Source organism: Echinops telfairi, unplaced genomic scaffold (assembly GCF_000313985.2).
Source record: "Echinops telfairi isolate 266 unplaced genomic scaffold, ASM31398v2 ScPeMD7_443;HRSCAF=831, whole genome shotgun sequence".
Lineage (NCBI taxonomy): Eukaryota > Metazoa > Chordata > Mammalia > Afrosoricida > Tenrecidae > Echinops > Echinops telfairi.
In genome coordinates this window covers 82,116,012-82,129,717 of record NW_022104341.1, presented here as the reverse complement: position 1 = coordinate 82,129,717, position 13,706 = coordinate 82,116,012, and the positions used below count along the sequence as shown (strand labels likewise).

The following is a 13,706-nucleotide window of genomic DNA, read 5'->3' as shown; positions in this document are numbered from 1 at the left end:
AAGTTTCTGAAGGTGTCCACTACAGTGGGCCAATTGATCACCAACCTGGTTCACCAATCCACGTACATTCTCAAGATTTAGGGTTGGTTGGTCCACCCAGTGAGGTCACGGAAGTTAGTGAATCCCATGAAGAAGCAAAAGAGAAAACACTACCAATATTGTCTAAGGAAGGATTATCAATCAGAAAGGTTTTAACTCATATTTGCAGTGATCCATTAGTTAGGTGCGGATGTGCTGGCTACCTAATAGATCACCACACATGGCCTTTCTACCTCTCCATCCTCCCCACTCTTACAATATTTCCTATTAAAGTAATATTTTGCTTTCATTATTACAACAATCTACTACATGTGTCTCATGTCTCTGCGGCAGCAGACAGGCCAGAGGTCAGGTCGTCCAGCAGGGCAGGGCCGGAGGGTCCAGGACACAGTGTGGTGCAGTGACTAGTGGCCTTGCTGGCCCATCACCTGTGACAGGGCGGGGAAGCTCATCACTGTGCCTGTGGCGACAAGAATGACGAAGATGAGGATTCCCAGGAGGCCGAGGACTGTAGAGAAGATGTTCAGGTACTTGGCAGTGGATGCGTGGCTCTGGGCCCTAATCATGTCACCCACATCTTCTGGTCCCTAGACTTCACGAAGTAGACATAGGCCACGAAGCCCAGGCAGCAGCAGTTGAGGAAGAGCGCGTTGAAGAGGGACCAGACGACGTGGTCGGGCACCCGGGGTTCACTCTGGATGTTGATCACGGTGGACTGCATGGGGGCAGCGTGGTTTGGGGCCCACAGCCCACCCATCTTGAGCTCCTCTTCCGCCAGTGATGATTTTTAAAAGCAAAACTGGCCATACTTCTCTGACAGTTGTTATATTGTTCTTGTTAAGTGCTACTGCCTTGGTTTCAGCTCAGAGCAACTCCATGTACAACAGAAACAAATACTGCCCAGCCCTGTGCCATCCTCACAATCATTGCCATACTTGAGACCACTGCTACAAGGACTATGTCAAGCCCTCCTATTGAGGGTCTTCCTCTTCATTTTGAAATTTCCACTTTACCAGTGGACTGGTTCCTCCTAATAACATGCCCCAAATACATAAGATGACGTAACACCACCTGCCTTTCCAGGAAGCATTCGGGCTGTATCACTTTCAATATAGATCTGCTTGTCCTTCTGGGAGTCCATGGTGCATTCACTATTCTTCGTGAATGCCATAACTCAACAGCACCAGTTCTTCTTCAGTCCTCCTTACTCCTCGTCCATTTCTCCCATGCACATGAAGCAAGGAAAGATACCATGGCTTGGATCCGGCGTACCTTAGTCCTCAGAGTGACATCTTTGCTCTTTAACACTTTAAAGAGATCTTTGTAGTAGATCTGCTGAATGTATTGCATCAGTTGACTTCTTGGCAGCTGCTTCCATGGGCATTGATTGTAAATCCAGGTAAAGCTAAATCTTTGACCATGTCCATCTTTTCTGCATTTTTTATGATGTTGCGTATTAACTCAATTGTGAGGATTTTGGTTTTATTTATGTGAAGGTGCAATTCATACTGTAGGTTGTAGTCTTTGCTGTTCAGTAGTAAGTGCTTCAAAACTTCTTTGCTTTCAGCAAACAAGGTTATGTCTCTCCATTGTTGATGAGCTTTCTTCCACCAATCCTAGTGCCTCGTTCTTCAGAGTCTAGCTTCTCAGATATGGTTTTTTCAGCATGCAGATTGAATAAATATGATGAAAGCAAACAATCTTGATGCATATCTTTCTTAATATTAAACTTCACAATATCCCCTTCTTCTGTTCAAATGGCTGCCTCTTGGTCTATGAGCAGGTTCCATATGAGTACAATTAAGTAGTATAGAATTTTCATTCTTTGTAGTGTTATTCATAATCTGTTATGATCCACATAGCTGAATACCTTTCCACAGTCAATACGATCCAAGTCGACATCTGGTATTTTCTGCTTTCAGCCAAGATCCATTTGACATCAGCAGTGATCGCCCTCATGCTCTATACACGTCTGAATCTAGGTTGAATTTCTGGCAGCTCCCTGTTAATGTACTGCTGCAGCCATTTGTAGATTTTATTCAGCAAAATCTTGCTTACATGTAAGATTAATGATATTTTTAATAACTTCCTCATTTCATGGAATCACTTGTCTTTAGAATAGGCCACTCAGCTGGCCAGGTAGCTGCCTTTCATATTTCTTGGTCCAGACAGTGAGTGCTGCCAGCATAACAGCTACTCGTTGAGATAGCTCGTTTGGTATTCTGTCAATTCCTGGAGTCCTATTTTTCACTGATAACTTCAGTGCTGACTTGACTTCTCCCTTGAATACCATCAGTTCTTGGTCATAAGCTACCTATTGAAATGATTGAATGTCAACCAATTATTTTAGCACAGTGATTCTATGTATTACTTTCATCTTCTTTTGATGTTTCCAGTATTATTCATTATTTTGTCCATAAAATCCTTCAATATTGTAATTCAAGATCTGAATTTTTGTTCAGTTCTTTCATCTTGAGAAATGTGGAGTGTATTTATTCTTCTGATTTGGTTTTCTAGCCTCAGGCCTTTGTACATTTCATTATAATACTTTACTTTGTCTTCTAGAGCTGCCCTTTAAATGTTCTATTCTGTTCTTTTACTTCATTTCTTCTATTTGCTTTAGCTAAGCTACGATTAAGAGCAAATTTCAGTGCCTCCTCTGACACTCATTTTGGTCTTTCCCCCACCCCTGTCTTTCAAGTGACCTTGTTGTTGTTGTTGTTGTTGTTAATTGTTTATTTACCAAGAGAAACTACTCCTTAGCTCACAGTCATGTTTCATAATCCGGGGACAGAGGCCAGTGACGTTCATGAGCTCAATCTGAAGAAATTATTACATTTCCATTCCACAATCACTTTTCACTCTGAAAGATACCAGCTTTCCGAATCTCCTCAGAATCCCTCATGGAATAATAATTTCTGTAGAAATTTGCATATGCCTTCTTTCTCAATTCAGCCACTGCAAGCTGACAAAAAACTGCAACGCCAAAAGATATAATGACTGTTCCAACAATATGAACCTGCAGATGCCCTGCAGAAGGCCTCGCATCTGAGGTTTTGACAAAGCACTGGAAGACAAGGGGGCTCTTCTCCCGCGTCACATATGTCCTTCCTGACTCATGGAGAGAAATGGATGGCCTCAAATAACCTTTTGCATTCTTTGTACATAACGTCCTTGTTGTCATCCCACAACTTGCTTGGTAATTAATATTCAAATCTATTCTAGAATTGGTCTGTGAAGTCATGTTTTCCAACCCTTGATCTATGTCATTGAGTTAAACTCTGCAATTCTGCTTTGAGGGGGCACATCTTCCCATTTGTATTTTGAGTGCTTTCCAACATTCGGGGCCCATCTTCTGGCACTATTCATGATGTCTTCACTGGCCTTTCCCCACCCCACCCTTGGCAGTAATTTGCCAGATCCTCCTTCCTACTCTGTGTTAGTCCAAAAGCTTCCTGAAACCTGTCCACCATGCGTGATCCTGCTAGTATTTGACATACCAGTGTGCGATAGGTAGGTTTATTGTGCCAACCTGGCTAATAGGAACATGTGGGATTAATCAGGTCACAGTTTGATTGGAGGGCAAAGAGATAAATGGATCAGCAAGGCCCACTCCTCTCTCTCTTGCTCTCTGGGGTTCAGACCAGCATGCCACTGATTTAGCTAGGTCTCTGCCTCAACTTGTGAGCTACACTACCTGTGGGACAAGCCAACTCCTGGATCCTGTCGCTAGAGCTTGAAGTTCCTTTGAGACCTGCTTTGCCATGCTGCTGGTATATAAATCGCTTGAGCTTGAGGCTGGTGGATCCTGTCGTCTTGCATTGCTTGGGTTCGATATCCCATCTGGGCCTGCTTCACTAAGCTCCTGAGCTGCTGACTGTTGGTGACCTGCCCTGTTGTTTGCTGCCTGTAGGTGGACTCTACCTACATTGCCTGAGGGAAGACTCAGCTGTCTGCTTCCTTGACCTTGGAACTGGAAGTCCTCCTAAGTTGAAGGACTTCCAGTATATTAACTGTTCCATGGAAGTGAGTTGAACTGAGCCCTCTGTAATGCTATGTGGACTAATTAGCTGGTGTATTCCTTCATGCTGTATAAATATATATATTTATTTATATATGTGTGTATATATATTTATATATATATGTGTGTATCCTGGTTTTGTTTCACCAGAGAACCCTGCCTAACGCAATGTAAACCCAGAAGACTAGCTTTAAATTTAGAATTCACTGATCTTCAGCATTCTGCCTGAGCAATTATTTGTGAAAGGCTGACCTCCTTCTCATCCTTGTCTCCATAATGCACTATGTGTGTGTGTTGGAGGTGGGGGTGGGATGATGGTGGGTGTGATAGTTAGGTTTTATGTCAACTTGAATGGCCCAGGATCCTTTCATAATATGATCTAACATAGTGTGATCAACTCCATGATGGGATCATCTGTGAAGCAGTCAAGCAGTTATGGAGAAAATAGACCTTCATCTGGTCACAGCCCTGATGTGATTGAGGGAGGCTTCATTCAGGGTGTGGCCTTCCCTGCATATAAATTGACAGTGCAGGGAAGTTAGCTCACTCCTACTGTTAGATTTGGATCCTTCGTCTGATTCATTGACCTGTTATATGGCTTGGCAACCACAGAAGCCATCAGCAAACTGGGTCCACCTTGGGCTTGACTGATCTCAGATTCATTCAGCTCTGCACCCACCAGCCAGTGGTCTTCCTGCTTCATTTCCCTGCTTCCTGCAGCTACAGAAGTCAGGAGACGCCTTTAGCTTACATCTGATCCACGGATCCTTGAACAGGACTGGACTTACTCATGCCTCAACTGTGTGAGCCATTTCTTGATAGAAATCTCTTTCTATATACATATATATTTATCATTGCTTTTGCTTCTCTAAAGAAACCAGTCTAACACAGTAGGGGAAGGGATTGTACACATATCTAAGCCTCTTTTACAGCCCCTACAAGCAGTGGCCCCAGGCCACTTTAGCACTGGACCACACTGGCAATCCTGTCTGTCCCTGGGTAAAGATACCCAGGAAAGAATCCCACTCAATACTCAAGTCCTGTAAAAACAGTGTGAACTGTTTGAACCGCAAATTTGGGATCTTGAATAATAGAACATGGTCTAGAAGAGATAGACCATGGCCTCAAGGAGTTCTCATACTGTGGGAAAGATGAACCCAGAGGGTGGCCAAAGCAAGGCCTTCTAAGCATGGGACCTAGCGCGGGAGCTGCTCTTTCCTGTGATTAATGAGGCTGCTTATATAATTTGTTTGCTTATTTTAAACAGGTTCCAACTAGATTTTGTTGCTTGTGTTCCAAGAAGTGACTAAATCTCTGTCCAATGTTCCCTTTCTGTTCACTAAGGAGACTGACCTAGTGCCTGGGGAGAGGGCTTCTTCATCAGCCCTAATGCCTGCCAATTGTGTTAGCAACAGGGAGGCAGGGTTTTTTCATAGGTTCCCCTTTTAGTCATAAATTATTTGGGTGAATCACTTTGACTTTCCTATCTATCTTACTTTCAGGCTATACATTATAACTCCACTTAGTTATTTTGAGCTTAGTGGGCAGTCCCAAATCCTAAAATAGCAGTTGACTTCATTCTTGTGTCTTCTGGCACCATACTCAGGCATCATATCAAAGTTTATGTGCCCTGCCTCCCATCTGATTTGGGAGTCCTCCAAAATGGGAAGGGTGTTCAGATGCTAGGCAGCCAGAAATGTCAAATATTTTCTACAACCCCATTAATCAGATCTTGAAGCAATCTCCCTGGGTGGGGCCTCTGATCATCTCCTTTGGGAAGCCTTGAGCTTTTCTTTCAGTAAAACACCTCCTCTACTCCTTTCTCTCCCACCAACTTGGCTTGGACCTACCTGCAGGGGTAGTGAATTATTCACTGTGGCTCTACTCTCCAAACACTCAAACTCCCACCAAAAACCTTTCTCTGCATGGGTCTGGTAGGAAGGTGGGGGAAGATACTGATGGGATTCACCTGTGAGTAATCAAGACTAGAATTCCCTGGCTTGCCATCCTGCTGTTGTTAAAAGGAGTCCTCTGAGAAGCAGAAGTAGTGATATCATTACTAGCAAGAGTCAGGAGTAGAGTCGAGTCCTTTGGACCTAAGATCCCTGTGCAGTCAACCTTCTGGATCCAGGTGACAATTATAATATCAGAGAAGCTGCAGCAGAACCAGGAGCCAGAGCAGAGAACAGAGTGATGGACTTCCCAACCCACAGAGTAAGTTGAGTGCTTTGATGCAGGAGGCTGGCTTGCAGAGTGGGGTACCTCTGGACACTTACTTCTGGGAAGTTGGAATTGCTGACCCCTGAAAGTGGAGTTAAGTGCCTATGGGCTGAGTCTTACTGGAGTTGGGTGCATCTGGGCAATTAATTCAGGGATCTCGGTTTGCTGACCCACATGACTTGAGCTGAATGCCTTTGGGTTGAGACTCACAGCAGAGTGGTATGCCCCTTTGGGCATTTATTAGCAGACCTGATAACATGTCCTGGTAGACAACTACCCTGAGCATTTCTCACTGGCATTACAACTTGTTAACTTTCTTAAAAAACTTTTTAACCATGAATTTTGTCTGAGTTCTGTGTAGTCATTGCAATGAATATTAGAACCCAACAAAGTAAAAGAGAGAATATTAGTTAAGACATTACATTACCGATCATTATTGTGCAACCTTACAAAACATCTAGAGGAGTAATGACTTGTTTTGAACTATAATGTCAAATGCTACCATGAATATACTACCCAAGACAGGCCAGAGCTTCCTGCTAGACCTGCCTTAAGGCCTGGGTATAGCTAGTTAAGAGAAAGCCTCAGGATGCTGATGTCTGGACTCATTCCAGTTATCAGAGGAAACCAGCCCAACACTGGGAAACACGTGTGTAAGTGAAATGTAGTCTAGCGCTTGACACATCTACTCTTTCAGATCTTACCTGTGATCTCCCACTTTTGAGCCAAACTCATTTTTTTAATACAGTTTCACACACCTGTGTAGGCAACTTGTGTTAATAAAACCTATGGATTTTCTCTCTTTTTTAATTTTCTAAGATGCCCTTGAAATCAGCATCAGCATGGATCAGCAAGCCTGAATTAAGCAACTCACCAAACTTATCAAGGCTTTAAACACCCAAAAAGTTCCTAGTCAGGGAGGGATTTGACTTCCTTTGGACCTGTAAACCAACTCTTCAAAAATTAGTGCCTTGAGTCTGTCCTGATAATGCCAAGTTACAACATTAGAGGATTTTACAATCCTGGGAGTAGAATTTTTCTTAAACAAGGGTTATGAATGTGTCTAATTTTCCATATTTTGTGGGGTAGGAACAGTTGTTTAAAATGGAGATCATCTCAAAAAAAAAAATAAATAAAAAATAAAAATAAAAATAAAATGGAGATCATCTCAATGGCCTATCCTTTACTGAGATCAAACAAAATTACTGAAGTTATAAATGGACAGCTTCAGGCCTGAGTCTCCTACATGATCTATTATCATTGTTGTATTATGGTGATTTTTTTTTCCAGTTTCAAGAGACAGGAAAAGAATATAAGCCCAAAAAAAGAGCACAGTTTTATTTCATGTACAGCTGAGTAGCAGTGCTCAAATCAATGTGAGTAGAAACTAGACTCATTCTCAATTTCCTTCCCTCTGCTCTTCCCTAGATCTTCTCAACCATTCTAATGCTGCACCCCTTTAATATAGTTCCTCGTGCTGTGGTGACCCCCCCAACCATAAAATTATTTTCATTGCTACTTCATAACTAATATTGCTGCTGTTATGAATTGGGCGACCCCTGTGAAAGGGTTGTTCCACCCCCCTAAGGGCGTCACCACCCACAGGTTGAGAACTGCTGACCTAGATGGTGACAAAGCTTTAGCAGTTCCAGTAGAGGAGAAGTTTATCCATAGAGCAGCTGAAAAATGCTGGGATTGAATCTCATTGGTCAAACATGGATCACATGATCGTCCCTGAAACAATCGATAAATTCAGTTATATATGTAGAATGTTCTAATAGACCAGGTCCTGGGTCCTGTGGCCGCTGCTAGAAGTAGGGTGTGGGGTCTGCAGCACCAAAGCCATATATATTGAGGGAAAGCTCTGTAATAAAGTCTGGACAGACTAAAAAAGGATGTTCATTGCTCTTGAGAAGCCATTGCTCAAATTCCTCAAATATCTAGGCAAAAACAAATAAATAACGAACACTTCCAGATGCATTCAAATGATCTGTCACTTTCTCCAGCAACTTTTGAAAAGCAACAGGGGTTTCTGAAACCCTCATCTCTTCAAATTGGCAGATCTTCACAAGACAGAAAAAAATCCAGTCTACTTATGTACTCTGCAGCCGGAGGGATTTAATACCTGCTCTGACTTCCAGCACTGGAAACCACTGACTCCGTAGGAAGTGGCTAAGCCATCCTGTATGTGGAATACAATGTTCTGGTCTATTTTGGAATGTTTATTCAGAGTCAGAAAATCCACTCAAACCTAGATCTGACCTTTTTTTCTTCACTATCACAAAAGGGAACTGAAGGACACAGAATCCAGAATTGATGTAGCTCAGCAGCAGCTCTTTAAGGTGAACTCAACAACCATCAGTCTCAGACAACACCAACTTTCTTAAATCATAATCTATGGGATTTGGGTCTTCAGCTCTTATGTTGCTTACCTATACCCAGCCACATCCCATTCTTAGAGAAACTACTCTTGGCTTGGTTTTTCCATGATACAGTTTCCTAACACTCTTTGAATTTGGGAGAATCCCAAAATTGCAGCTTTAAAAGTTAAAGAACTCAAGGTAAAAGCAGAAAGGATGGGAATTTGGGGCTCTTACTGCCTTGATTTTCCTGTGGCTTCAACACTAAAACAAGGATGAGAATGTTCAGATGGTTTGCTCCTTCATGTTTTAGTTAAACATTTTAAAATCTAGACTGTGGCATAGTGGTTACCGTTGGGCTGCAGTCCACATGGTCAGCAGTTCAAAACCACCTGCAGCTCTGTGGGAGACTGGGCTTTCTACTCTCATAAACAGTTCCAGTCTTGGAATCCCACAGGGGCAGCTCTACCCTGTCTTTTACTGACTCACTTGCATCAGTATTGACTCGATGGCAGTGAATCAAGTTCAGCCCCCATCAGTGTACCTCTGACTCCTGGGCACCACTAGATTCCAACATCAAAGTACAGATGTTTCACCTCTTCCCTCATTGCCACAAGTCCTGTTGGAAACTCAAGCCTTACAATTGATATTCAAATCACATCTGATCTACATTGTTATCATGGGAGATGACTAGGGTGCTTAGCATTTGGGACTCTATGATCGCATACTGTTTTGTTGAGTGTCCCTACTCCCTCCACAAGACAAATTTGGGATTTCCAGCTAGCCAGGGCCTCCTCAAGTAAGAGTTGAAGATAGTTTAAGCTCTGGGTTCATTTCTATTCCCTATATTTCCTGGCTGCAATTCAACCTTAGGTAAACTATAGCAGGGTTTTGTTGTTGTTTTTTTAAAACAAATTTCAAATTGTTAATTAGGTGGAAGTTTGTATTTCAGATCCTCAGTTTTGTATTCAGCAGTTTAAATTACTTAACAACTGCCCTCCTCTCCACAGTAGCTTACCCTACCACCAACACCACCCCCACTTGATTTCTCCTGTGAATTAGCATCTTTCCCTTCTCCCAAGTTAATACCTGCCAGTTCTCTGGCCTCTTGCTTCATCCTCCCTCTCTTGCCTGCTCCCCACCCCCACCCCCTTGGCAACCTCCAAAGTCTGTCCCTTTTGTATGAAAGTCTTTGTCTCTTTTTCTTTCTAACGGTGATCTCACGTAATATTTGTCACTTTGTGATGGACTAATTTCATTCAGCATGATGTTCTCCAGGTTATTTAATATCTTAAGGTGCTTCATGGTTTCATCGGTTGTTCAGCCTTGCCGAGTATTCCATTGTGCGTAGGGACCAAAGTTCCTTTGTCCATTCTTCCACTGATGGACACTTAGGTTGTTTCCATCTTCTTGCTATTGGGAACAGTGTGTAGTAGGTTGTTTTGGGTTTTTTAAATCATTTTATTGGGGGCTCGTACAGCTCTTATCACAATACATCCATCCATTGTGTCAACTACATTTGTTGCCATCATCATTTTCAAAACATTTTCTTTCTACTTGAGCCCTTGGTATCAGTTCATTTTTCCCCTCCGCCACCCTCCCACCCTCATGAACCCTTGATAACTTACTAATTTTTTGTTCATGTCTTACATCAACTGCTGTCTCCTTTCACCCACTTTTCTGTTGTCCATCCCCTGGAAGGGGGTTATATGTAGATCCTTGTGATCGGTTCCCCCTTCCTCTCCCCACTTTACCCTTACCATCCTGGTGTCACTACTCTCATTATTGGTCCTAAGGGGTTTATCTATCCTGGATTCCCTGTGTTTCCAGCTCTGATCTGTACCAGTGTACACCCTCTGGTCTAGCCGGATTTCTAGGGTAGAATTGAGGTCATGATAGTGGTGGGGAGGAAGCATTAAAGAACTAGAGGAAAGTTGTATGTTTCATCGGTGCTATACTGCACCCTGACTGGCTTGTCTCTTCCTTGTGACCCCTCTGTAAGGGGCTGTCTAATTGTCTACAGATGGGCTTTGAGTCTCCACTCTGCTGTAGCAGGGTTTTTATTGTTGTTGTTTTAAATTGTGATTTGGGTGAATGGTTACAGAGTATATTGGTGTTCCATTCACTAATTCATATTTTGCAGACATTGCAATCCCCACCATGTAATAAGACTCTTCCTACTTCCTCCGTGTGTTTATCATTTCCCTTTATCCTTCTTTCCTATCTGTTCCTGCTTTCTGACCTTTATTCCTAGGAAAATGCTACCCTTTTGTTCACCTATGGTTGCTTGTTTTTTGTTTTTGTTTTTCCATCATTTATTTTTTATTTTTTTTTAAACATTTTATTAGGGGCTCATACAACTGTTATCCCAATCCATACACACATCAATTGTGTAAAGCGTATTTGTACATCATTTCTCAAAACATTTTCTCTCCATTTAAACCCCCGACATTAGGTCCTCATTTTTCCCCTCCCTCCGCACTCCCCCCTCCCACATGAGCCCTTGATAGTTTATAAATGGGTATTTTGTCATATCTTGCCCTGTCCGACTTCTCCCTTCATCCACTTTTCGGTTGTCTGTCCCCCAGGGAGGAGGTCACACACAGTTCCATGTAATCGGTTCCCTCTTTCCTACCCATTCTCCCTTTACCCTCCCTGTTTTGCCACACACACCACTGGTCCTATAGGGCTCATCCATCCTGGATTCCCTGTATTTTCAGTTCCTATCTGTACCAGTGTACCTCCTCTGGTCTAGCCAGTCTTGCAAGATAGAATTCGAGTCATGGTAGTGGGAGCGGGGAGGAAACCTTTAGGAACTAGAGGAAGGTTGTATTTCTCATCATTGTTACATCGCACCCTGACTGGCTCATCTCCTCCCCGAGACCCCTCTGCAAGGGGATCTCCAGTGGCCTACTAATGGGCTTTGGATCTCCACTCCACACTCCCCCCATCATTCACTATGGTAAGATTTTTTGTTCTGATGATGCCTTACACCTGATCCCTTCGACACCTCGTGGTTGCATAGGCTGGTGTGCTTTTTCCATGTGGGCTTTGTTGCTTCTGAGCTTGATGGCCGCTTGATTACCTTCAAGCCTTTAAGACCCCAGATGCTATACTTTTTGATAGCCGGGCACCATCAGCTTTCTTCGCCACATTTGCTTATGCACCCATTTGTCTTCAGTGATCCGTTCGACACCCCGTGATCACACAGGTTGATATGTTGTTCCATGTGGGCTTTGTTGCTTCTGAGCTAGATGTCCGCTTGTTTACCTTCAAGCTTTTAAGACCCCAGATGCTATATTTTTTGATAGCCGGGCACCATCAGCTTTCTTCACCACATTTGCTTATTCACCCGCTTTGTCTTCAGCGGTTGTGTCGGGAAGGTGAGCATCATAGAATGCCAATTTAATAGAAGAAAGTATTCTTGTGTTGAGGGAGTACTTGAGTGGAGGCCCAATGTCCTTCTGCTACCTTAGGTTGCTTGTTTTAATGAATGTATACATCCCTGGTGTCATTGTTCACCTTATTGGCCTATCATTTGGCTGAAAGTTGCTCTGCAAGAGTAAATTCGGCTTCAGGCTTCTAGGATATCTAAGGGCTATAATCTCAGGAATTCTTCTACTTTTATCAGATCAGTAAGCCTAGTCTTTTAAAATTTTTTATTATTTTTAGTACTGCTCCACCTTTTTCTCCAACTCTATCTAGAGCATGTCAGGTAGCTAGATTTAGGGACAGAGGGTTATCCCTCCCATGCCTGCAAAGGCCCCAATGGAGGAGGTTGGAAGAAAGTCAGCCAATCATTAAACACCTATGAAGACTCCAAACTGAGCATGCTCATACTCAAGCCCCTGAGCCAGGTGGGAGGCATACCTGGGCTGTCCAAAGTAGGCCCTGGCTCATGACATCACCCAGGTGGGCTCAATCCAGCCAATGGGGTCAACTAATACTTTCACCACACCTTCCTCCAGCCAGGGTGGCCTAGAATAAAGGCAGAGAGCATGCTCTAGGATGCTCTCTTGCCCCTAGCTCTCTTACCCTGGTGCTCTTGCCTCCACACTGGCCCCTTCGCTCTCTGGCCTCCATGCCCTCCTGCTCCTTACTCCCTCAGTCCCTGGGATCCCACCTCCCCAGTTCCACACCTGTGGGTGCCTTTTTCCACGAGGTTGTCCGTGTCCAATTTTGAACCCCTTTGAGACTATAAAATCTGCAACTGGTCCTTTCCTTCATAAAAACTCACTTGGGTTACAAAACAGGCTTTGGTGTGAATTCTTTCATCATGGGAAGCCAAGAACCGAGGTATTACCCACTCGAGAAACCTTACAGACCTTCTATTGTGATCCTTTTCAGAACTGTTGGTGTTGGTAGCCAGGCACCATCTAATTCTCCTGGTGTCAGATTTGTAGAGACTGATATTTTCATGATCTGTTAGTCCATTGAACTAATTGTTTCCATATGTCTTTCGATTTTCATCACACTACTTTCCCACAGATGGGGAGAAACCAATAGTCGCACTTTGGATGCTCACTCACAAGTTTTAAGACTCTAGTCATTACTCAGCTGTAGCAAAGGAGTGCTCTTGATAGATTTCTCTTGAAAGACGCAGGATGATCACGGGGCTTATTATGAAGATGTTTTAAGACAATTGAAAACTGTATTGTTGAGAAAAGGCTAGAAAATCTGCATTAAGGATTTTTTTTTTTTTGCCACAATACATCTGCTTTTTAAAGGTAGTTAAGACCGTCCGATGAGCATTTGGTTAGAAAACTTCACCTTCTTCATCTTATAGTCCTAATCTTGCCCCTTCAGACTTTGTTGTTGTTGTTCCCCCAAATCAAAGAACATTGAAAAAGAACACAATCGGAGTCTCTCAAAGCTGCCCAAGCTGCCATTGTGACGTGGTATAAGTTGAAGAGCATAGGATTGTTTGGGGGAAGGGTTAGAAAAATGGAACCAATTAGCAGTGTATAAATCGAGAAGGAGGATGTAATAGTCTAAGTACTTTGGAGAAACAAATCCACAGCGACTCATGTATAAGAGAGAGTTTTATGTAAAGAAAAGGTGCATCA

At 43.1% G+C, this 13,706-nt stretch overlaps 1 pseudogene; it reads right to left on the bottom strand.

Moving 5' to 3' along the window:
- Positions 1 to 443: 443 nt before the first annotated feature.
- Positions 444 to 796, bottom strand: LOC105978279 (annotated as a pseudogene).
- Positions 797 to 13,706: the final 12,910 nt, after the last annotated feature.